This window comes from Lissotriton helveticus, chromosome 12, assembly GCF_964261635.1.
Source record: "Lissotriton helveticus chromosome 12, aLisHel1.1, whole genome shotgun sequence".
Taxonomy (NCBI): domain Eukaryota; kingdom Metazoa; phylum Chordata; class Amphibia; order Caudata; family Salamandridae; genus Lissotriton; species Lissotriton helveticus.
The window spans coordinates 667,422,632-667,445,607 of record NC_136073.1 but is presented as its reverse complement, the minus strand read 5'-3'; the positions used below and the strand labels follow the sequence as shown (position 1 = coordinate 667,445,607).

At 38.4% G+C, this 22,976-nt stretch overlaps 1 long non-coding RNA gene across 2 annotated transcripts in view; it reads left to right on the top strand.

Moving 5' to 3' along the window:
- LOC144799797 (uncharacterized) overlaps positions 1-22,976 on the top strand; it is an 861,044-nt gene that overhangs the window by 437,267 nt on the left and 400,801 nt on the right. For both annotated transcript variants that reach the window (XR_013603875.1, XR_013603876.1), the window contains exon 2: positions 3,770-3,887. This is a non-coding gene — a long non-coding RNA (uncharacterized LOC144799797). The remainder of the gene's footprint in view (positions 1-3,769; positions 3,888-22,976) is intronic.

Here is a 22,976-nt window from a genome sequence, read left to right as displayed (position 1 = left end):
AAAAAATTCAGCAGCCTTCGGCGTGATTTACCTATTTAAATGGTGAGTCAAACTCTCAATTTATCATTTTGCTTGTCCTTAAAAGAAGTTCATAGCACTGGGGTCTTCCGCATGAATATTATTTGTCAAGAATAAAGCGATTACGATGGCGCTATGGGCATCATGTTAGCTTTTTAAAGACGTTGATTGTCTACAAGGCTGACAATCCTATTTTAAATACTCGTGCTAGCAATATGTCATCCGAGGAATTTAGTGTCTTTGAGGCTGGAATGAGGTGTCTTGTATTAGAGCAATTGACTTACTCTCTCATGGAGGGAAGCTAAACAATGCTTTCAATGTTGCAGAGCTCTTTCCCATTACACTTCCTACTTGGCTTAGAGTCATAATTACAGATCACTACCTAGTGCGGAATTGCTAATGCCTCATTTTTCTGTGTAATTGTCACCTATGGCGATTGGTCAAGTGTTCCCTGACATCTTAAAGCTAACGCAGGATGTCATCTGACATGTTGGCGAGCAATACGATAATTTCATCATGGTATTGAAATAGGTAGGATAGACAGGACTCCCTGCTGAAGGCAAAGATGGTGAGATGAATGAAGCAAGGGCATTATTTGAGACTTATTTATTTGACGGTGTCGGTGATCATAATATTCTCAGGTTCTCTATAGGTTAACTGATAGGGATGTGCAAGAATGAAGATGTCAGAATCTGTTGTTCATAGTTTTTCTCATTCCCACTAACTGTAGCATAAACCTTCCTTTATAAACTTATCAGATCACTTAATGGTTATTGGTGTACCATAACCTAAAAGAATTGCAGTGAGCAGCGTACGCCATCACTTGAATAGCAATGAGATCTTTTCTATACGTTCAAATATAGGTGCTAGAGTTGTGTGGAGAGTGATAGCAAAGGAGGCTTAGGATTTAGAGGTATGCCAGGTTGAAAATAAATTTGAGATTTGACTGGTTTTTGAGACGTGGATTTTCATAATATTACAGACGTCATAGTACAGATTAATAACCCTTTATCAAAATCTCTTTGTTGTTGTGTTGCATTGGTTTGGAAATATTCAAGTTCTGTTAATAGACTAACAGTGGACTTTTCCATTTGCAGAATATATTGAATGACCAGCAGAGGCAGTGTTTCAGAAGAAAATTTCTCTGAGTTGCTGAGACCAAAAAGAAACGAAAAAAAAATGTTCAGCAGCCTTCGGCGTGATTTACCTATTTAAATGGTGAGTCAAACTCTCAATTTATCATTTTGCTAGTCCTTAAAAGAAGTTCATAGCATTTGACAGCTCTCAGCTCCTTTTACTGGGGTCTTACGCATGAATATTATTTGTCAAGTATAAAGCGATAAGGATGGTGCTATGGGCATCATGATAGCTTTTTAAAGACGTTGATTGTCTACAAGGCTGACAATCCTATTTTACATACTCGTGCTAGCAATATGTCATCCGAGGAAATTAGTGTCTATGAGGCTGGAATGAGGTGTCTTGTATTAGAGCAATTGACTTACTCTCTCATGGAGGGAAGCTAATTTAACCTTCCTCCCTTCACACTGAATGTGGGACTCTTATACTGAAGAAGGATTTCTCTTTAGGATACTCTGTGTTCTTCTACCTCCTGCCCTTTTTCAAAAGGGGAGCCCAATGCTGTCAATGTTGCAGAGCCCTTTCCCATTACACCTCCTACTTGGCTTGGAGTCATAATTACAGATCACTACCTAGTACGGAATTACTAATGCCTCATTGTTCTGTGTAATTGTCACCTATGGCGATTGGTCAAGTGTTCCCTGACATCTTAAAGCTAACGCAGGATGTCATCTGACATGTTGGCGAGCAATACAATACATTTATCATGGTATTGAAATAGGTAGGATATACAGGACTCCCTGCTGAAGGCAAAGATGGTGAGATGAATGAAACAAGGGCATTATTTGAGACTAATTTGTTTGACGGTGTCGGTGATCATAATATTCTCAGGTTCTCTATAGGTTAACTGATAGGGATGTGCAAGAATGAAGATGTCAGAATCTGTTGTTCATAGTTTTTCTCATTCCCACTAACTGTAGCATAAACCTTCCTCTATAAACTTATCAGATCATTTAATGGTTATTGGTGTACCATAACCTAAAAGAATTGCAGTGAGCAGCCTACGCTGTCACTTGAATAGCAATGAGATCTTTTCTATACGTTCAAATATAGGTGCTAGACTTGTGTGGAGAGTGATAGCAAAGGAGGCTTAGGATTTAGAGATATGCTCGGTTGAAAATGAATTTGAGATTTGGCTGGTTTTTGAGACGTGGATGTTCATAATATTATAGACGTCATAGTACAGATTAATAACCCTTTATCAAAATCTCTTTGTTGTTGTGTTGCATTGGTTTGGAAATATTCAAGTTCTGTTCATAGACTAACAGTTGACTTTTCCATTTGCAGAATATATTGAATGACCAACAGAGGCAGTGTTTCAGAAGAAAATTTCTCTGAGTTGCTGAGACCAAAAAGAAACGAAAAAAAAATGTTCAGTAGCCTTCGGCGTGATTTACCTATTTAAATGGTGAGTCAAACTCTCAACTTATTATTTTGCTAGTCCTTAAAAGAAGTTCATAGCATTTGACAGCTCTCAGCTCCTTTTACTGGGGTCTTACGCATGAATATTATTTGTCAAGTATAAAGCGATAAGGATGGTGCTATGGGCATCATGATAGCTTTTTAAAGACTTTGATTGTCTACAAGGCTGACAATCCTATTTTAAATACTCGTGGTAACATCATGTCATCCGAGGAAATTAGTGTCTATGAGGCTGGAATGAGGTGTCTTGTATTAGAGCAATTGACTTACTCTCTCATGGAGGGAAGCTAATTTAACCTTCCTCCCTTCACACTGAATGTGGGACTCTTATACTGAAGAAGGATTGCTCTTTAGGATACTCTGTGTTCTTCTACCTCCTGCCCTCTTTTAAAAGGGGAGCCCAATGCTTTCAATGTTGCAGAGCCCTTTCCCATTACACCTCCTACTTGGCTTGGAGTCATAATTACAGATCACTACCTAGTACGGAATTACTAATGCCTCATTGTTCTGTGTAATTGTCACCTATGGCGATTGGTCAAGTGTTCCCTGACATCTTAAAGCTAACGCAGGATGTCATCTGACATGTTGGCGAGCAATACGATACATTTATCATGGTATTGAAATAGGTAGGATAGACAGGACTCCCTGCTGAAGGCAAAGATGGTGAGATGAATGAAACAAGGGCATTATTTGAGACTAATTTGTTTGACGGTGTCGGTGATCATAATATTCTCAGGTTCTCTATAGGTTAACTGATAGGGATGTGCAAGAATGAAGATGTCAGAATCTGTTGTTCATAGTTTTTCTCATTCCCACTAACTGTAGCATAAACCTTCCTTTATAAACTTATCAGATCACTTAATGGTTATTGGTGTACCATAACCTAAAAGAATTGCAGTGAGCAGCGTACACCGTCACTTGAATAGCAATGAGATCTTTTCTATACGTTCAAATATAGGTGCTAGAGTTGTGTGGAGAGTGATAGCAAAGGAGGCTTAGGATTTAGAGGTATGCCAGGTTGAAAATAAATTTGAGATTTGACTGGTTTTTGAGACGTGGATTTTCATAATATTACAGACGTCATAGTACAGATTAATAACCCTTTATCAAAATCTCTTTGTTGTTGTGTTGCATTGGTTTGGAAATATTCAAGTTCTGTTAATAGACTAACAGTGGACTTTTCCATTTGCAGAATATATTGAATGACCAGCAGAGGCAGTGTTTAAGAAGAAAATTTCTCTGAGTTGCTGAGACCAAAAAGAAACGAAAAAAAATTCAGCAGCCTTCGGCGTGATTTACTTATTTAAATGGTGAGTCAAACTCTCAATTTATCATTTTGCTTGTCCTTAAGAGAAGTTCATAGCACTGGGGTCTTCCGCATGAATAATATTTGTCAAGAATAAAGCGATTACGATGGCGCTATGGGCATCATGTTAGCTTTTTAAAGACGTTGATTGTCTACAAGCCTGACAATCCTATTTTACATACTCGTGCTAGCAATATGTCATCCGAGGAAATTAGTGTCTTTGAGGCTGGAATGAGGTGTCTTGTATTAGAGCAATTGATTTACTCTCTCATGGAGGGAAGCTAATTTAACCTTCCTCCCTTCACACTGAATGTGGGACTCTTATACTGAAGAAGGATTGCTCTTTAGGATACTCTGTGTTCTTGTACCTCTGGCCCTCTTTCAAAAGGGGAGCCCAATGCTTTCAATGTTGCAGAGCCCTTTCGCATTACACCTCTTACTTGGCTTTAAGTCATAATTACAGATCACTACCTACTGCGGAATTGCTAATGCCTCAATTTTCTGTGTAATTGTCACCGATGGCGATTGGTCAAGTGTTCCCTGACATCATAAAGCTACAGCAGGATGTCATCTGACATGAGGGCGAGCAATAGGATACATTTATCATGGTAGTGAAATGGGTAGTAGGATAGACAGGACTTCCAGCTGAAGGCAAATATGGTGAGATGAATGAAGCAAGGGCGTTATTAGAAACTTATTTGTTTGACGGTGTCGGAGATCATAATATTCTCAGGTGCTCTATAGGTTAACCGATTGGGATGTGCAAGAATGGAGACATCAGAATCTGTTGTTCATAGTTTTTCTCGTTCCCACTAACTGTAGCATAAACCTTCCTCCATAAACTTATCATATCACTTAATGGTTATTGGTGTACCATAACCTAAAAGAATTGCAGTGAGCAGCGTACGCCGTCACTTGAATAGCAATGAGATCTTTTCTATACGTTCAAATATAGGTGCTAGAGTTGTGTGGAGAGTGATAGCAAAGGAGGCGTAGGATTTAGAGGTATGCCAGGTTGAAAATAAATTTGAGATTTGACTGGTTTTTGAGACGTGGATTTTCATAATATTACAGACGTCATAGTACAGATTAATAACCCTTTATCAAAATCTCTTTGTTGTTGTGTTGCATTGGTTTGGAAATATTCAAGTTCTGTTAATAGACTAACAGTGGACTTTTCCATTTGCAGAATATATTGAATGACCAGCAGAGGCAGTGTTTCAGAAGAAAATTTCTCTGAGTTGCTGAGACCAAAAAGAAACGAAAAAAAAATGTTCAGCAGCCTTCGGCGTGATTTACCTATTTAAATGGTGAGTCAAACTCTCAATTTATCATTTTGCTAGTCCTTAAAAGAAGTTCATAGCATTTGACAGCTCTCAGCTCCTTTTACTGGGGTCTTACGCATGAATATTATTTGTCAAGTATAAAGCGATAAGGATGGTGCTATGGGCATCATGATAGCTTTTTAAAGACGTTGATTGTCTACAAGGCTGACAATCCTATTTTACATACTCGTGCTAGCAATATGTCATCCGAGGAAATTAGTGTCTATGAGGCTGGAATGAGGTGTCTTGTATTAGAGCAATTGACTTACTCTCTCATGGAGGGAAGCTAATTTAACCTTCCTCCCTTCACACTGAATGTGGGACTCTTATACTGAAGAAGGATTTCTCTTTAGGATACTCTGTGTTCTTCTACCTCCTGCCCTTTTTCAAAAGGGGAGCCCAATGCTGTCAATGTTGCAGAGCCCTTTCCCATTACACCTCCTACTTGGCTTGGAGTCATAATTACAGATCACTACCTAGTACGGAATTACTAATGCCTCATTGTTCTGTGTAATTGTCACCTATGGCGATTGGTCAAGTGTTCCCTGACATCTTAAAGCTAACGCAGGATGTCATCTGACATGTTGGCGAGCAATACAATACATTTATCATGGTATTGAAATAGGTAGGATATACAGGACTCCCTGCTGAAGGCAAAGATGGTGAGATGAATGAAACAAGGGCATTATTTGAGACTAATTTGTTTGACGGTGTCGGTGATCATAATATTCTCAGGTTCTCTATAGGTTAACTGATAGGGATGTGCAAGAATGAAGATGTCAGAATCTGTTGTTCATAGTTTTTCTCATTCCCACTAACTGTAGCATAAACCTTCCTCTATAAACTTATCAGATCATTTAATGGTTATTGGTGTACCATAACCTAAAAGAATTGCAGTGAGCAGCCTACGCTGTCACTTGAATAGCAATGAGATCTTTTCTATACGTTCAAATATAGGTGCTAGAGTTGTGTGGAGAGTGATAGCAAAGGAGGCTTAGGATTTAGAGATATGCTCGGTTGAAAATGAATTTGAGATTTGGCTGGTTTTTGAGACGTGGATGTTCATAATATTATAGACGTCATAGTACAGATTAATAACCCTTTATCAAAATCTCTTTGTTGTTGTGTTGCATTGGTTTGGAAATATTCAAGTTCTGTTCATAGACTAACAGTTGACTTTTCCATTTGCAGAATATATTGAATGACCAACAAAGGCAGTGTTTCAGAAGAAAATTTCTCTGAGTTGCTGAGACCAAAAAGAAACGAAAAAAAAATGTTCAGTAGCCTTCGGCGTGATTTACCTATTTAAATGGTGAGTCAAACTCTCAACTTATTATTTTGCTAGTCCTTAAAAGAAGTTCATAGCATTTGACAGCTCTCAGCTCCTTTTACTGGGGTCTTACGCATGAATATTATTTGTCAAGTATAAAGCGATAAGGATGGTGCTATGGGCATCATGATAGCTTTTTAAAGACGTTGATTGTCTACAAGGCTGACAATCCTATTTTAAATACTCGTGGTAACAACATGTCATCCGAGGAAATTAGTGTCTATGAGGCTGGAATGAGGTGTCTTGTATTAGAGCAATTGACTTACTCTCTCATGGAGGGAAGCTAATTTAACCTTCCTCCCTTCACACTGAATGTGGGACTCTTATACTGAAGAAGGATTGCTCTTTAGGATACTCTGTGTTCTTCTACCTCCTGCCCTCTTTTAAAAGGGGAGCCCAATGCTTTCAATGTTGCAGAGCCCTTTCCCATTACACCTCCTACTTGGCTTGGAGTCATAATTACAGATCACTACCTAGTACGGAATTACTAATGCCTCAATATTCTGTGTAATTGTCACCTATGGCGATTGGTCAAGTGTTCCCTGACATCTTAAAGCTAACGCAGGATGTCATCTGACATGTTGGCGAGCAATACGATACATTTATCATGGTATTGAAATAGGTAGGATAGACAGGACTCCCTGCTGAAGGCAAAGATGGTGAGATGAATGAAACAAGGGCATTATTTGAGACTAATTTGTTTGACGGTGTCGGTGATCATAATATTCTCAGGTTCTCTATAGGTTAACTGATAGGGATGTGCAAGAATGAAGATGTCAGAATCTGTTGTTCATAGTTTTTCTCATTCCCACTAACTGTAGCATAAACCTTCCTTTATAAACTTATCAGATCACTTAATGGTTATTGGTGTACCATAACCTAAAAGAATTGCAGTGAGCAGCGTACGCCGTCACTTGAATAGCAATGAGATCTTTTCTATACGTTCAAATATAGGTGCTAGAGTTGTGTGGAGAGTGATAGCAAAGGAGGCTTAGGATTTAGAGGTATGCCAGGTTGAAAATAAATTTGAGATTTGACTGGTTTTTGAGACGTGGATTTTCATAATATTACAGACGTCATAGTACAGATTAATAACCCTTTATCAAAATCTCTTTGTTGTTGTGTTGCATTGGTTTGGAAATATTCAAGTTCTGTTAATAGACTAACAGTGGACTTTTCCATTTGCAGAATATATTGAATGACCAGCAGAGGCAGTGTTTCAGAAGAAAATTTCTCTGAGTTGCTGAGACCAAAAAGAAACGAAAAAAAAATGTTCAGCAGCCTCCGGCGTGATTTACCTATTTAAATGGTGAGTCAAACTCTCAATTTATCATTTTGCTAGTCCTTAAAAGAAGTTCATAGCATTTGACAGGTCTCAGCTCCTTTTACTGGGGTCTTACGCATGAATATTATTTGTCAAGTATAAAGCGATAAGGATGGTGCTATGGGCATCATGATAGCTTTTTAAAGACGTTGATTGTCTACAAGGCTGACAATCCTATTTTACATACTCGTGCTAGCAATATGTGATCCGAGGAAATTAGTGTCTATGAGGCTGGAATGAGGTGTCTTGTATTAGAGCAATTGACTTACTCTCTCATGGAGGGAAGCTAATTTAACCTTACTCCCTTCACACTGAATGTGGGACTCTTATACTGAAGAAGGATTGCTCTTTAGGATACTCTGTGTTCTTCTACCTCCTGCCCTTTTTCAAAAGGGGAGCCCAATGCTGTCAATGTTGCAGAGCCCTTTCCCATTACACCTCCTACTTGGCTTGGAGTCATAATTACAGATCACTACCTAGTACGGAATTACTAATGCCTCATTGTTCTGTGTAATTGTCACCTATGGCGATTGGTCAAGTGTTCCCTGACATCTTAAAGCTAACGCAGGATGTCATCTGACATGTTGGCGAGCAATACAATACATTTATCATGGTATTGAAATAGGTAGGATATACAGGACTCCCTGCTGAAGGCAAAGATGGTGAGATGAATGAAACAAGGGCATTATTTGAGACTAATTTGTTTGACGGTGTCGGTGATCATAATATTCTCAGGTTCTCTATAGGTTAACTGATAGGGATGTGCAAGAATGAAGATGTCAGAATCTGTTGTTCATAGTTTTTCTCATTCCCACTAACTGTAGCATAAACCTTCCTCTATAAACTTATCAGATCATTTAATGGTTATTGGTGTACCATAACCTAAAAGAATTGCAGTGAGCAGCGTACGCTGTCACTTGAATAGCAATGAAATCTTTTCTATACGTACAAATATAGGTGCTAGAGTTGTGTGGAGAGTGATAGCAAAGGAGGCTTAGGATTTAGAGGTATGCCAGGTTGAAAAGAAATTTGAGATTTGACTGGTTTTTGAGACGTGGATTTTCATAATATTACAGACGTCATAGTACAGATTAATAACCCTTTATCAAAATCTCTTTGTTGTTGTGTTGCATTGGTTTGGAAATATTCAAGTTCTGTTAATAGACTAACAGTGGACTTTTCCATTTGCAGAATATATTGAATGACCAGCAGAGGCAGTGTTTCAGAAGAAAATTTCTCTGAGTTGCTGAGACCAAAAAGAAACGAAAAAAAAATTCAGCAGCCTTCGGCGTGATTTACCTATTTAAATGGTGAGTCAAACTCTCAAGTTATCATTTTGCTTGTCCTTAAAAGAAGTTCATAGCACTGGGGTCTTCCGCATGAATATTATTTGTCAAGAATAAAGCGATTACGATGGCGCTATGGGCATCATGTTAGCTTTTTAAAGACGTTGATTGTCTACAAGGCTGACAATCCTATTTTAAATACTCGTGCTAGCAATATGTCATCCGAGGAAATTAGTGTCTTTGAGGCTGGAATGAGGTGTCTTGTATTAGAGCAATTGACTTACTCTCTCATGGAGGGAAGCTAAACAATGCTTTCAATGTTGCAGAGCTCTTTCCCATTACACCTCCTACTTGGCTTAGAGTCATAATTACAGATCACTACCTAGTGCGGAATTGCTAATGCCTCATTTTTCTGTGTAATTGTCACCTATGGCGATAGGTCTAGTGTTCCCTGACATCTTAAAGCTAACGCAGGATGTCATCTGACATGTTGGCGAGCAATACGATACATTTATCATGGTATTGAAATAGGTAGGATAGACAGGACTCCCTGCTGAAGGCAAAGATGGTGAGATGAATGAAACAAGGGCATTATTTGAGACTTATTTATTTGACGGTGTCGGTGATCATAATATTCTCAGGTTCTCTATAGGTTAACTGATAGGGATGTGCAAGAATGAAGATGTCAGAATCTGTTGTTCATAGTTTTTCTCATTCCCACTAACTGTAGCATAAACCTTCCTTTATAAACTTATCAGATCACTTAATGGTTATTGGTGTACCATAACCTAAAAGAATTGCAGTGAGCAGCGTACGCCGTCACTTGAATAGCAATGAGATCTTTTCTATACGTTCAAATATAGGTGCTAGAGTTGTGTGGAGAGTGATAGCAAAGGAGGCGTAGGATTTAGAGGTATGCCAGGTTGAAAATAAATTTGAGATTTGACTGGTTTTTGAGACGTGGATTTTCATAATATTACAGACGTCATAGTACAGATTAATAACCCTTTATCAAAATCTCTTTGTTGTTGTGTTGCATTGGTTTGGAAATATTCAAGTTCTGTTAATAGACTAACAGTGGACTTTTCCATTTGCAGAATATATTGAATGACCAGCAGAGGCAGTGTTTCAGAAGAAAATTTCTCTGAGTTGCTGAGACCAAAAAGAAACGAAAAAAAAATGTTCAGCAGCCTTCGGCGTGATTTACCTATTTAAATGGTGAGTCAAACTCTCAATTTATCATTTTGCTAGTCCTTAAAAGAAGTTCATAGCATTTGACAGCTCTCAGCTCCTTTTACTGGGGTCTTACGCATGAATATTATTTGTCAAGTATAAAGCGATAAGGATGGTGCTATGGGCATCATGATAGCTTTTTAAAGACGTTGATTGTCTACAAGGCTGACAATCCTATTTTACATACTCGTGCTAGCAATATGTCATCCGAGGAAATTAGTGTCTATGAGGCTGGAATGAGGTGTCTTGTATTAGAGCAATTGACTTACTCTCTCATGGAGGGAAGCTAATTTAACCTTCCTCCCTTCACACTGAATGTGGGACTCTTATACTGAAGAAGGATTTCTCTTTAGGATACTCTGTGTTCTTCTACCTCCTGCCCTTTTTCAAAAGGGGAGCCCAATGCTGTCAATGTTGCAGAGCCCTTTCCCATTACACCTCCTACTTGGCTTGGAGTCATAATTACAGATCACTACCTAGTACGGAATTACTAATGCCTCATTGTTCTGTGTAATTGTCACCTATGGCGATTGGTCAAGTGTTCCCTGACATCTTAAAGCTAACGCAGGATGTCATCTGACATGTTGGCGAGCAATACAATACATTTATCATGGTATTGAAATAGGTAGGATATACAGGACTCCCTGCTGAAGGCAAAGATGGTGAGATGAATGAAACAAGGGCATTATTTGAGACTAATTTGTTTGACGGTGTCGGTGATCATAATATTCTCAGGTTCTCTATAGGTTAACTGATAGGGATGTGCAAGAATGAAGATGTCAGAATCTGTTGTTCATAGTTTTTCTCATTCCCACTAACTGTAGCATAAACCTTCCTCTATAAACTTATCAGATCATTTAATGGTTATTGGTGTACCATAACCTAAAAGAATTGCAGTGAGCAGCCTACGCTGTCACTTGAATAGCAATGAGATCTTTTCTATACGTTCAAATATAGGTGCTAGACTTGTGTGGAGAGTGATAGCAAAGGAGGCTTAGGATTTAGAGATATGCTCGGTTGAAAATGAATTTGAGATTTGGCTGGTTTTTGAGACGTGGATGTTCATAATATTATAGACGTCATAGTACAGATTAATAACCCTTTATCAAAATCTCTTTGTTGTTGTGTTGCATTGGTTTGGAAATATTCAAGTTCTGTTAATAGACTAACAGTGGACTTTTCCATTTGCAGAATATATTGAATGACCAGCAGAGGCAGTGTTTCAGAAGAAAATTTCTCTGAGTTGCTGAGACCAAAAAGAAACGAAAAAAAAATGTTCAGCAGCCTCCGGCGTGATTTACCTATTTAAATGGTGAGTCAAACTCTCAATTTATCATTTTGCTAGTCCTTAAAAGAAGTTCATAGCATTTGACAGGTCTCAGCTCCTTTTACTGGGGTCTTACGCATGAATATTATTTGTCAAGTATAAAGCGATAAGGATGGTGCTATGGGCATCATGATAGCTTTTTAAAGACGTTGATTGTCTACAAGGCTGACAATCCTATTTTACATACTCGTGCTAGCAATATGTGATCCGAGGAAATTAGTGTCTATGAGGCTGGAATGAGGTGTCTTGTATTAGAGCAATTGACTTACTCTCTCATGGAGGGAAGCTAATTTAACCTTACTCCCTTCACACTGAATGTGGGACTCTTATACTGAAGAAGGATTGCTCTTTAGGATACTCTGTGTTCTTCTACCTCCTGCCCTTTTTCAAAAGGGGAGCCCAATGCTGTCAATGTTGCAGAGCCCTTTCCCATTACACCTCCTACTTGGCTTGGAGTCATAATTACAGATCACTACCTAGTACGGAATTACTAATGCCTCATTGTTCTGTGTAATTGTCACCTATGGCGATTGGTCAAGTGTTCCCTGACATCTTAAAGCTAACGCAGGATGTCATCTGACATGTTGGCGAGCAATACAATACATTTATCATGGTATTGAAATAGGTAGGATATACAGGACTCCCTGCTGAAGGCAAAGATGGTGAGATGAATGAAACAAGGGCATTATTTGAGACTAATTTGTTTGACGGTGTCGGTGATCATAATATTCTCAGGTTCTCTATAGGTTAACTGATAGGGATGTGCAAGAATGAAGATGTCAGAATCTGTTGTTCATAGTTTTTCTCATTCCCACTAACTGTAGCATAAACCTTCCTCTATAAACTTATCAGATCATTTAATGGTTATTGGTGTACCATAACCTAAAAGAATTGCAGTGAGCAGCCTACGCTGTCACTTGAATAGCAATGAGATCTTTTCTATACGTTCAAATATAGGTGCTAGAGTTGTGTGGAGAGTGATAGCAAAGGAGGCTTAGGATTTAGAGATATGCTCGGTTGAAAATGAATTTGAGATTTGGCTGGTTTTTGAGACGTGGATGTTCATAATATTATAGACGTCATAGTACAGATTAATAACCCTTTATCAAAATCTCTTTGTTGTTGTGTTGCATTGGTTTGGAAATATTCAAGTTCTGTTCATAGACTAACAGTTGACTTTTCCATTTGCAGAATATATTGAATGACCAACAAAGGCAGTGTTTCAGAAGAAAATTTCTCTGAGTTGCTGAGACCAAAAAGAAACGAAAAAAAAATGTTCAGTAGCCTTCGGCGTGATTTACCTATTTAAATGGTGAGTCAAACTCTCAACTTATTATTTTGCTAGTCCTTAAAAGAAGTTCATAGCATTTGACAGCTCTCAGCTCCTTTTACTGGGGTCTTACGCATGAATATTATTTGTCAAGTATAAAGCGATAAGGATGGTGCTATGGGCATCATGATAGCTTTTTAAAGACGTTGATTGTCTACAAGGCTGACAATCCTATTTTAAATACTCGTGGTAACAACATGTCATCCGAGGAAATTAGTGTCTATGAGGCTGGAATGAGGTGTCTTGTATTAGAGCAATTGACTTACTCTCTCATGGAGGGAAGCTAATTTAACCTTCCTCCCTTCACACTGAATGTGGGACTCTTATACTGAAGAAGGATTGCTCTTTAGGATACTCTGTGTTCTTCTACCTCCTGCCCTCTTTTAAAAGGGGAGCCCAATGCTTTCAATGTTGCAGAGCCCTTTCCCATTACACCTCCTACTTGGCTTGGAGTCATAATTACAGATCACTACCTAGTACGGAATTACTAATGCCTCAATATTCTGTGTAATTGTCACCTATGGCGATTGGTCAAGTGTTCCCTGACATCTTAAAGCTAACGCAGGATGTCATCTGACATGTTGGCGAGCAATACGATACATTTATCATGGTATTGAAATAGGTAGGATAGACAGGACTCCCTGCTGAAGGCAAAGATGGTGAGATGAATGAAACAAGGGCATTATTTGAGACTAATTTGTTTGACGGTGTCGGTGATCATAATATTCTCAGGTTCTCTATAGGTTAACTGATAGGGATGTGCAAGAATGAAGATGTCAGAATCTGTTGTTCATAGTTTTTCTCATTCCCACTAACTGTAGCATAAACCTTCCTTTATAAACTTATCAGATCACTTAATGGTTATTGGTGTACCATAACCTAAAAGAATTGCAGTGAGCAGCGTACGCCGTCACTTGAATAGCAATGAGATCTTTTCTATACGTTCAAATATAGGTGCTAGAGTTGTGTGGAGAGTGATAGCAAAGGAGGCTTAGGATTTAGAGGTATGCCAGGTTGAAAATAAATTTGAGATTTGACTGGTTTTTGAGACGTGGATTTTCATAATATTACAGACGTCATAGTACAGATTAATAACCCTTTATCAAAATCTCTTTGTTGTTGTGTTGCATTGGTTTGGAAATATTCAAGTTCTGTTAATAGACTAACAGTGGACTTTTCCATTTGCAGAATATATTGAATGACCAGCAGAGGCAGTGTTTCAGAAGAAAATTTCTCTGAGTTGCTGAGACCAAAAAGAAACGAAAAAAAAATGTTCAGCAGCCTCCGGCGTGATTTACCTATTTAAATGGTGAGTCAAACTCTCAATTTATCATTTTGCTAGTCCTTAAAAGAAGTTCATAGCATTTGACAGGTCTCAGCTCCTTTTACTGGGGTCTTACGCATGAATATTATTTGTCAAGTATAAAGCGATAAGGATGGTGCTATGGGCATCATGATAGCTTTTTAAAGACGTTGATTGTCTACAAGGCTGACAATCCTATTTTACATACTCGTGCTAGCAATATGTGATCCGAGGAAATTAGTGTCTATGAGGCTGGAATGAGGTGTCTTGTATTAGAGCAATTGACTTACTCTCTCATGGAGGGAAGCTAATTTAACCTTACTCCCTTCACACTGAATGTGGGACTCTTATACTGAAGAAGGATTGCTCTTTAGGATACTCTGTGTTCTTCTACCTCCTGCCCTTTTTCAAAAGGGGAGCCCAATGCTGTCAATGTTGCAGAGCCCTTTCCCATTACACCTCCTACTTGGCTTGGAGTCATAATTACAGATCACTACCTAGTACGGAATTACTAATGCCTCATTGTTCTGTGTAATTGTCACCTATGGCGATTGGTCAAGTGTTCCCTGACATCTTAAAGCTAACGCAGGATGTCATCTGACATGTTGGCGAGCAATACAATACATTTATCATGGTATTGAAATAGGTAGGATATACAGGACTCCCTGCTGAAGGCAAAGATGGTGAGATGAATGAAACAAGGGCATTATTTGAGACTAATTTGTTTGACGGTGTCGGTGATCATAATATTCTCAGGTTCTCTATAGGTTAACTGATAGGGATGTGCAAGAATGAAGATGTCAGAATCTGTTGTTCATAGTTTTTCTCATTCCCACTAACTGTAGCATAAACCTTCCTCTATAAACTTATCAGATCATTTAATGGTTATTGGTGTACCATAACCTAAAAGAATTGCAGTGAGCAGCGTACGCTGTCACTTGAATAGCAATGAAATCTTTTCTATACGTACAAATATAGGTGCTAGAGTTGTGTGGAGAGTGATAGCAAAGGAGGCTTAGGATTTAGAGGTATGCCAGGTTGAAAAGAAATTTGAGATTTGACTGGTTTTTGAGACGTGGATTTTCATAATATTACAGACGTCATAGTACAGATTAATAACCCTTTATCAAAATCTCTTTGTTGTTGTGTTGCATTGGTTTGGAAATATTCAAGTTCTGTTAATAGACTAACAGTGGACTTTTCCATTTGCAGAATATATTGAATGACCAGCAGAGGCAGTGTTTCAGAAGAAAATTTCTCTGAGTTGCTGAGACCAAAAAGAAACGAAAAAAAAATGTTCAGCAGCCTCCGGCGTGATTTACCTATTTAAATGGTGAGTCAAACTCTCAATTTATCATTTTGCTAGTCCTTAAAAGAAGTTCATAGCATTTGACAGGTCTCAGCTCCTTTTACTGGGGTCTTACGCATGAATATTATTTGTCAAGTATAAAGCGATAAGGATGGTGCTATGGGCATCATGATAGCTTTTTAAAGACGTTGATTGTCTACAAGGCTGACAATCCTATTTTACATACTCGTGCTAGCAATATGTCATCCGAGGAAATTAGTGTCTATGAGGCTGGAATGAGGTGTCTTGTATTAGAGCAATTGACTTACTCTCTCATGGAGGGAAGCTAATTTAACCTTCCTCCCTTCACACTGAATGTGGGACTCTTATACTGAAGAAGGATTTCTCTTTAGGATACTCTGTGTTCTTCTACCTCCTGCCCTTTTTCAAAAGGGGAGCCCAATGCTGTCAATGTTGCAGAGCCCTTTCCCATTACACCTCCTACTTGGCTTGGAGTCATAATTACAGATCACTACCTAGTACGGAATTACTAATGCCTCATTGTTCTGTGTAATTGTCACCTATGGCGATTGGTCAAGTGTTCCCTGACATCTTAAAGCTAACGCAGGATGTCATCTGACATGTTGGCGAGCAATACAATACATTTATCATGGTATTGAAATAGGTAGGATATACAGGACTCCCTGCTGAAGGCAAAGATGGTGAGATGAATGAAACAAGGGCATTATTTGAGACTAATTTGTTTGACGGTGTCGGTGATCATAATATTCTCAGGTTCTCTATAGGTTAACTGATAGGGATGTGCAAGAATGAAGATGTCAGAATCTGTTGTTCATAGTTTTTCTCATTCCCACTAACTGTAGCATAAACCTTCCTCTATAAACTTATCAGATCATTTAATGGTTATTGGTGTACCATAACCTAAAAGAATTGCAGTGAGCAGCCTACGCTGTCACTTGAATAGCAATGAGATCTTTTCTATACGTTCAAATATAGGTGCTAGAGTTGTGTGGAGAGTGATAGCAAAGGAGGCTTAGGATTTAGAGATATGCTCGGTTGAAAATGAATTTGAGATTTGGCTGGTTTTTGAGACGTGGATGTTCATAATATTATAGACGTCATAGTACAGATTAATAACCCTTTATCAAAATCTCTTTGTTGTTGTGTTGCATTGGTTTGGAAATATTCAAGTTCTGTTCATAGACTAACAGTTGACTTTTCCATTTGCAGAATATATTGAATGACCAACAAAGGCAGTGTTTCAGAAGAAAATTTCTCTGAGTTGCTGAGACCAAAAAGAAACGAAAAAAAAATGTTCAGTAGCCTTCGGCGTGATTTACCTATTTAAATGGTGAGTCAAACTCTCAACTTATTATTTTGCTAGTCCTTAAAAGAAGTTCATAGCATTTGACAGCTCTCAGCTCCTTTTACTGGGGTCTTACGCATGAATATTATTTGTCAAGTATAAAGCGATAAGGATGGTGCTATGGGCATCATGATAGCTTTTTAAAGACGTTGATTGTCTACAAGGCTGACAATCCTATTTTAAATACTCGTGGTAACAACATGTCATCCGAGGAAATTAGTGTCTATGAGGCTGGAATGAGGTGTCTTGTATTAGAGCAATTGACTTACTCTCTCATGGAGGGAAGCTAATTTAACCTTCCTCCCTTCACACTGAATGTGGGACTCTTATACTGAAGAAGGATTGCTCTTTAGGATACTCTGTGTTCTTCTACCTCCTGCCCTCTTTTAAAAGGGGAGCCCAATGCTTTCAATGTTGCAGAGCCCTTTCCCATTACACCTCCTACTTGGCTTGGAGTCATAATTACAGATCACTACCTAGTACGGAATTACTAATGCCTCAATATTCTGTGTAATTGTCACCTATGGCGATTGGTCAAGTGTTCCCTGACATCTTAAAGCTAACGCAGGATGTCATCTGACATGTTGGCGAGCAATACGATACATTTATCATGGTATTGAAATAGGTAGGATAGACAGGACTCCCTGCTGAAGGCAAAGATGGTGAGATGAATGAAACAAGGGCATTATTTGAGACTAATTTGTTTGACGGTGTCGGTGATCATAATATTCTCAGGTTCTCTATAGGTTAACTGATAGGGATGTGCAAGAATGAAGATGTCAGAATCTGTTGTTCATAGTTTTTCTCATTCCCACTAACTGTAGCATAAACCTTCCTTTATAAACTTATCAGATCACTTAATGGTTATTGGTGTACCATAACCTAAAAGAATTGCAGTGAGCAGCGTACGCCGTCACTTGAATAGCAATGAGATCTTTTCTATACGTTCAAATATAGGTGCTAGAGTTGTGTGGAGAGTGATAGCAAAGGAGGCTTAGGATTTAGAGGTATGCCAGGTTGAAAATAAATTTGAGATTTGACTGGTTTTTGAGACGTGGATTTTCATAATATTACAGACGTCATAGTACAGATTAATAACCCTTTATCAAAATCTCTTTGTTGTTGTGTTGCATTGGTTTGGAAATATTCAAGTTCTGTTAATAGACTAACAGTGGACTTTTCCATTTGCAGAATATATTGAATGACCAGCAGAGGCAGTGTTTCAGAAGAAAATTTCTCTGAGTTGCTGAGACCAAAAAGAAACGAAAAAAAAATGTTCAGCAGCCTCCGGCGTGATTTACCTATTTAAATGGTGAGTCAAACTCTCAATTTATCATTTTGCTAGTCCTTAAAAGAAGTTCATAGCATTTGACAGGTCTCAGCTCCTTTTACTGGGGTCTTACGCATGAATATTATTTGTCAAGTATAAAGCGATAAGGATGGTGCTATGGGCATCATGATAGCTTTTTAAAGACGTTGATTGTCTACAAGGCTGACAATCCTATTTTACATACTCGTGCTAGCAATATGTGATCCGAGGAAATTAGTGTCTATGAGGCTGGAATGAGGTGTCTTGTATTAGAGCAATTGACTTACTCTCTCATGGAGGGAAGCTAATTTAACCTTACTCCCTTCACACTGAATGTGGGACTCTTATACTGAAGAAGGATTGCTCTTTAGGATACTCTGTGTTCTTCTACCTCCTGCCCTTTTTCAAAAGGGGAGCCCAATGCTGTCAATGTTGCAGAGCCCTTTCCCATTACACCTCCTACTTGGCTTGGAGTCATAATTACAGATCACTACCTAGTACGGAATTACTAATGCCTCATTGTTCTGTGTAATTGTCACCTATGGCGATTGGTCAAGTGTTCCCTGACATCTTAAAGCTAACGCAGGATGTCATCTGACATGTTGGCGAGCAATACAATACATTTATCATGGTATTGAAATAGGTAGGATATACAGGACTCCCTGCTGAAGGCAAAGATGGTGAGATGAATGAAACAAGGGCATTATTTGAGACTAATTTGTTTGACGGTGTCGGTGATCATAATATTCTCAGGTTCTCTATAGGTTAACTGATAGGGATGTGCAAGAATGAAGATGTCAGAATCTGTTGTTCATAGTTTTTCTCATTCCCACTAACTGTAGCATAAACCTTCCTCTATAAACTTATCAGATCATTTAATGGTTATTGGTGTACCATAACCTAAAAGAATTGCAGTGAGCAGCGTACGCTGTCACTTGAATAGCAATGAAATCTTTTCTATACGTACAAATATAGGTGCTAGAGTTGTGTGGAGAGTGATAGCAAAGGAGGCTTAGGATTTAGAGGTATGCCAGGTTGAAAAGAAATTTGAGATTTGACTGGTTTTTGAGACGTGGATTTTCATAATATTACAGACGTCATAGTACAGATTAATAACCCTTTATCAAAATCTCTTTGTTGTTGTGTTGCATTGGTTTGGAAATATTCAAGTTCTGTTAATAGACTAACAGTGGACTTTTCCATTTGCAGAATATATTGAATGACCAGCAGAGGCAGTGTTTCAGAAGAAAATTTCTCTGAGTTGCTGAGACCAAAAAGAAACGAAAAAAAAATTCAGCAGCCTTCGGCGTGATTTACCTATTTAAATGGTGAGTCAAACTCTCAAGTTATCATTTTGCTTGTCCTTAAAAGAAGTTCATAGCACTGGGGTCTTCCGCATGAATATTATTTGTCAAGAATAAAGCGATTACGATGGCGCTATGGGCATCATGTTAGCTTTTTAAAGACGTTGATTGTCTACAAGGCTGACAATCCTATTTTAAATACTCGTGCTAGCAATATGTCATCCGAGGAAATTAGTGTCTTTGAGGCTGGAATGAGGTGTCTTGTATTAGAGCAATTGACTTACTCTCTCATGGAGGGAAGCTAAACAATGCTTTCAATGTTGCAGAGCTCTTTCCCATTACACCTCCTACTTGGCTTAGAGTCATAATTACAGATCACTACCTAGTGCGGAATTGCTAATGCCTCATTTTTCTGTGTAATTGTCACCTATGGCGATAGGTCTAGTGTTCCCTGACATCTTAAAGCTAACGCAGGATGTCATCTGACATGTTGGCGAGCAATACGATACATTTATCATGGTATTGAAATAGGTAGGATAGACAGGACTCCCTGCTGAAGGCAAAGATGGTGAGATGAATGAAACAAGGGCATTATTTGAGACTTATTTATTTGACGGTGTCGGTGATCATAATATTCTCAGGTTCTCTATAGGTTAACTGATAGGGATGTGCAAGAATGAAGATGTCAGAATCTGTTGTTCATAGTTTTTCTCATTCCCACTAACTGTAGCATAAACCTTCCTTTATAAACTTATCAGATCACTTAATGGTTATTGGTGTACCATAACCTAAAAGAATTGCAGTGAGCAGCGTACGCCGTCACTTGAATAGCAATGAGATCTTTTCTATACGTTCAAATATAGGTGCTAGAGTTGTGTGGAGAGTGATAGCAAAGGAGGCTTAGGATTTAGAGGTATGCCAGGTTGAAAATAAATTTGAGATTTGACTGGTTTTTGAGATGTGGATTTTCATAATATTACAGACGTCATAGTACAGATTAATAAACCTTTATCAAAATCTCTTTGTTGTTGTGTTGCATTGGTTTGGAAATATTCAAGTTCTGTTAATAGACTAACAGTGGACTTTTCCATTTGCAGAATATATTGAATGACCAGCAGAGGCAGTGTTTCAGAAGAAAATTTCTCTGAGTTGCTGAGACCAAAAAGAAACGAAAAAAAAATTCAGCAGCCTTCGGCGTGATTTACCTATTTAAATGGTGAGTCAAACTCTCAATTTATCATTTTGCTTGTCCTTAAAAGAAGTTCATAGCACTGGGGTCTTCCGCATGAATATTATTTGTCAAGAATAAAGCGATTACGATGGCGCTATGGGCATCATGTTAGCTTTTTAAAGACGTTGATTGTCTACAAGGCTGACAATCCTATTTTAAATACTCGTGCTAGCAATATGTCATCCGAGGAATTTAGTGTCTTTGAGGCTGGAATGAGGTGTCTTGTATTAGAGCAATTGACTTACTCTCTCATGGAGGGAAGCTAAACAATGCTTTCAATGTTGCAGAGCTCTTTCCCATTACACCTCCTACTTGGCTTAGAGTCATAATTACAGATCACTACCTAGTGCGGAATTGCTAATGCCTCATTTTTCTGTGTAATTGTCACCTATGGCGATTGGTCAAGTGTTCCCTGACATCTTAAAGCTAACGCAGGATGTCATCTGACATGTTGGCGAGCAATACGATAATTTCATCATGGTATTGAAATAGGTAGGATAGACAGGACTCCCTGCTGAAGGCAAAGATGGTGAGATGAATGAAGCAAGGGCATTATTTGAGACTTATTTATTTGACGGTGTCGGTGATCATAATATTCTCAGGTTCTCTATAGGTTAACTGATAGGGATGTGCAAGAATGAAGATGTCAGAATCTGTTGTTCATAGTTTTTCTCATTCCCACTAACTGTAGCATAAACCTTCCTTTATAAACTTATCAGATCACTTAATGGTTATTGGTGTACCATAACCTAAAAGAATTGCAGTGAGCAGCGTACGCCATCACTTGAATAGCAATGAGATCTTTTCTATACGTTCAAATATAGGTGCTAGAGTTGTGTGGAGAGTGATAGCAAAGGAGGCTTAGGATTTAGAGGTATGCCAGGTTGAAAATAAATTTGAGATTTGACTGGTTTTTGAGACGTGGATTTTCATAATATTACAGACGTCATAGTACAGATTAATAACCCTTTATCAAAATCTCTTTGTTGTTGTGTTGCATTGGTTTGGAAATATTCAAGTTCTGTTAATAGACTAACAGTGGACTTTTCCATTTGCAGAATATATTGAATGACCAGCAGAGGCAGTGTTTCAGAAGAAAATTTCTCTGAGTTGCTGAGACCAAAAAGAAACGAAAAAAAAATGTTCAGCAGCCTTAGGCGTGATTTACCTATTTAAATGGTGAGTCAAACTCTCAATTTATCATTTTGCTAGTCCTTAAAAGAAGTTCATAGCATTTGACAGCTCTCAGCTCCTTTTACTGGGGTCTTACGCATGAATATTATTTGTCAAGTATAAAGCGATAAGGATGGTGCTATGGGCATCATGATAGCTTTTTAAAGACGTTGATTGTCTACAAGGCTGACAATCCTATTTTACATACTCGTGCTAGCAATATGTCATCCGAGGAAATTAGTGTCTATGAGGCTGGAATGAGGTGTCTTGTATTAGAGCAATTGACTTACTCTCTCATGGAGGGAAGCTAATTTAACCTTCCTCCCTTCACACTGAATGTGGGACTCTTATACTGAAGAAGGATTTCTCTTTAGGATACTCTGTGTTCTTCTACCTCCTGCCCTTTTTCAAAAGGGGAGCCCAATGCTGTCAATGTTGCAGAGCCCTTTCCCATTACACCTCCTACTTGGCTTGGAGTCATAATTACAGATCACTACCTAGTACGGAATTACTAATGCCTCATTGTTCTGTGTAATTGTCACCTATGGCGATTGGTCAAGTGTTCCCTGACATCTTAAAGCTAACGCAGGATGTCATCTGACATGTTGGCGAGCAATACAATACATTTATCATGGTATTGAAATAGGTAGGATATACAGGACTCCCTGCTGAAGGCAAAGATGGTGAGATGAATGAAACAAGGGCATTATTTGAGACTAATTTGTTTGACGGTGTCGGTGATCATAATATTCTCAGGTTCTCTATAGGTTAACTGATAGGGATGTGCAAGAATGAAGATGTCAGAATCTGTTGTTCATAGTTTTTCTCATTCCCACTAACTGTAGCATAAACCTTCCTCTATAAACTTATCAGATCATTTAATGGTTATTGGTGTACCATAACCTAAAAGAATTGCAGTGAGCAGCCTACGCTGTCACTTGAA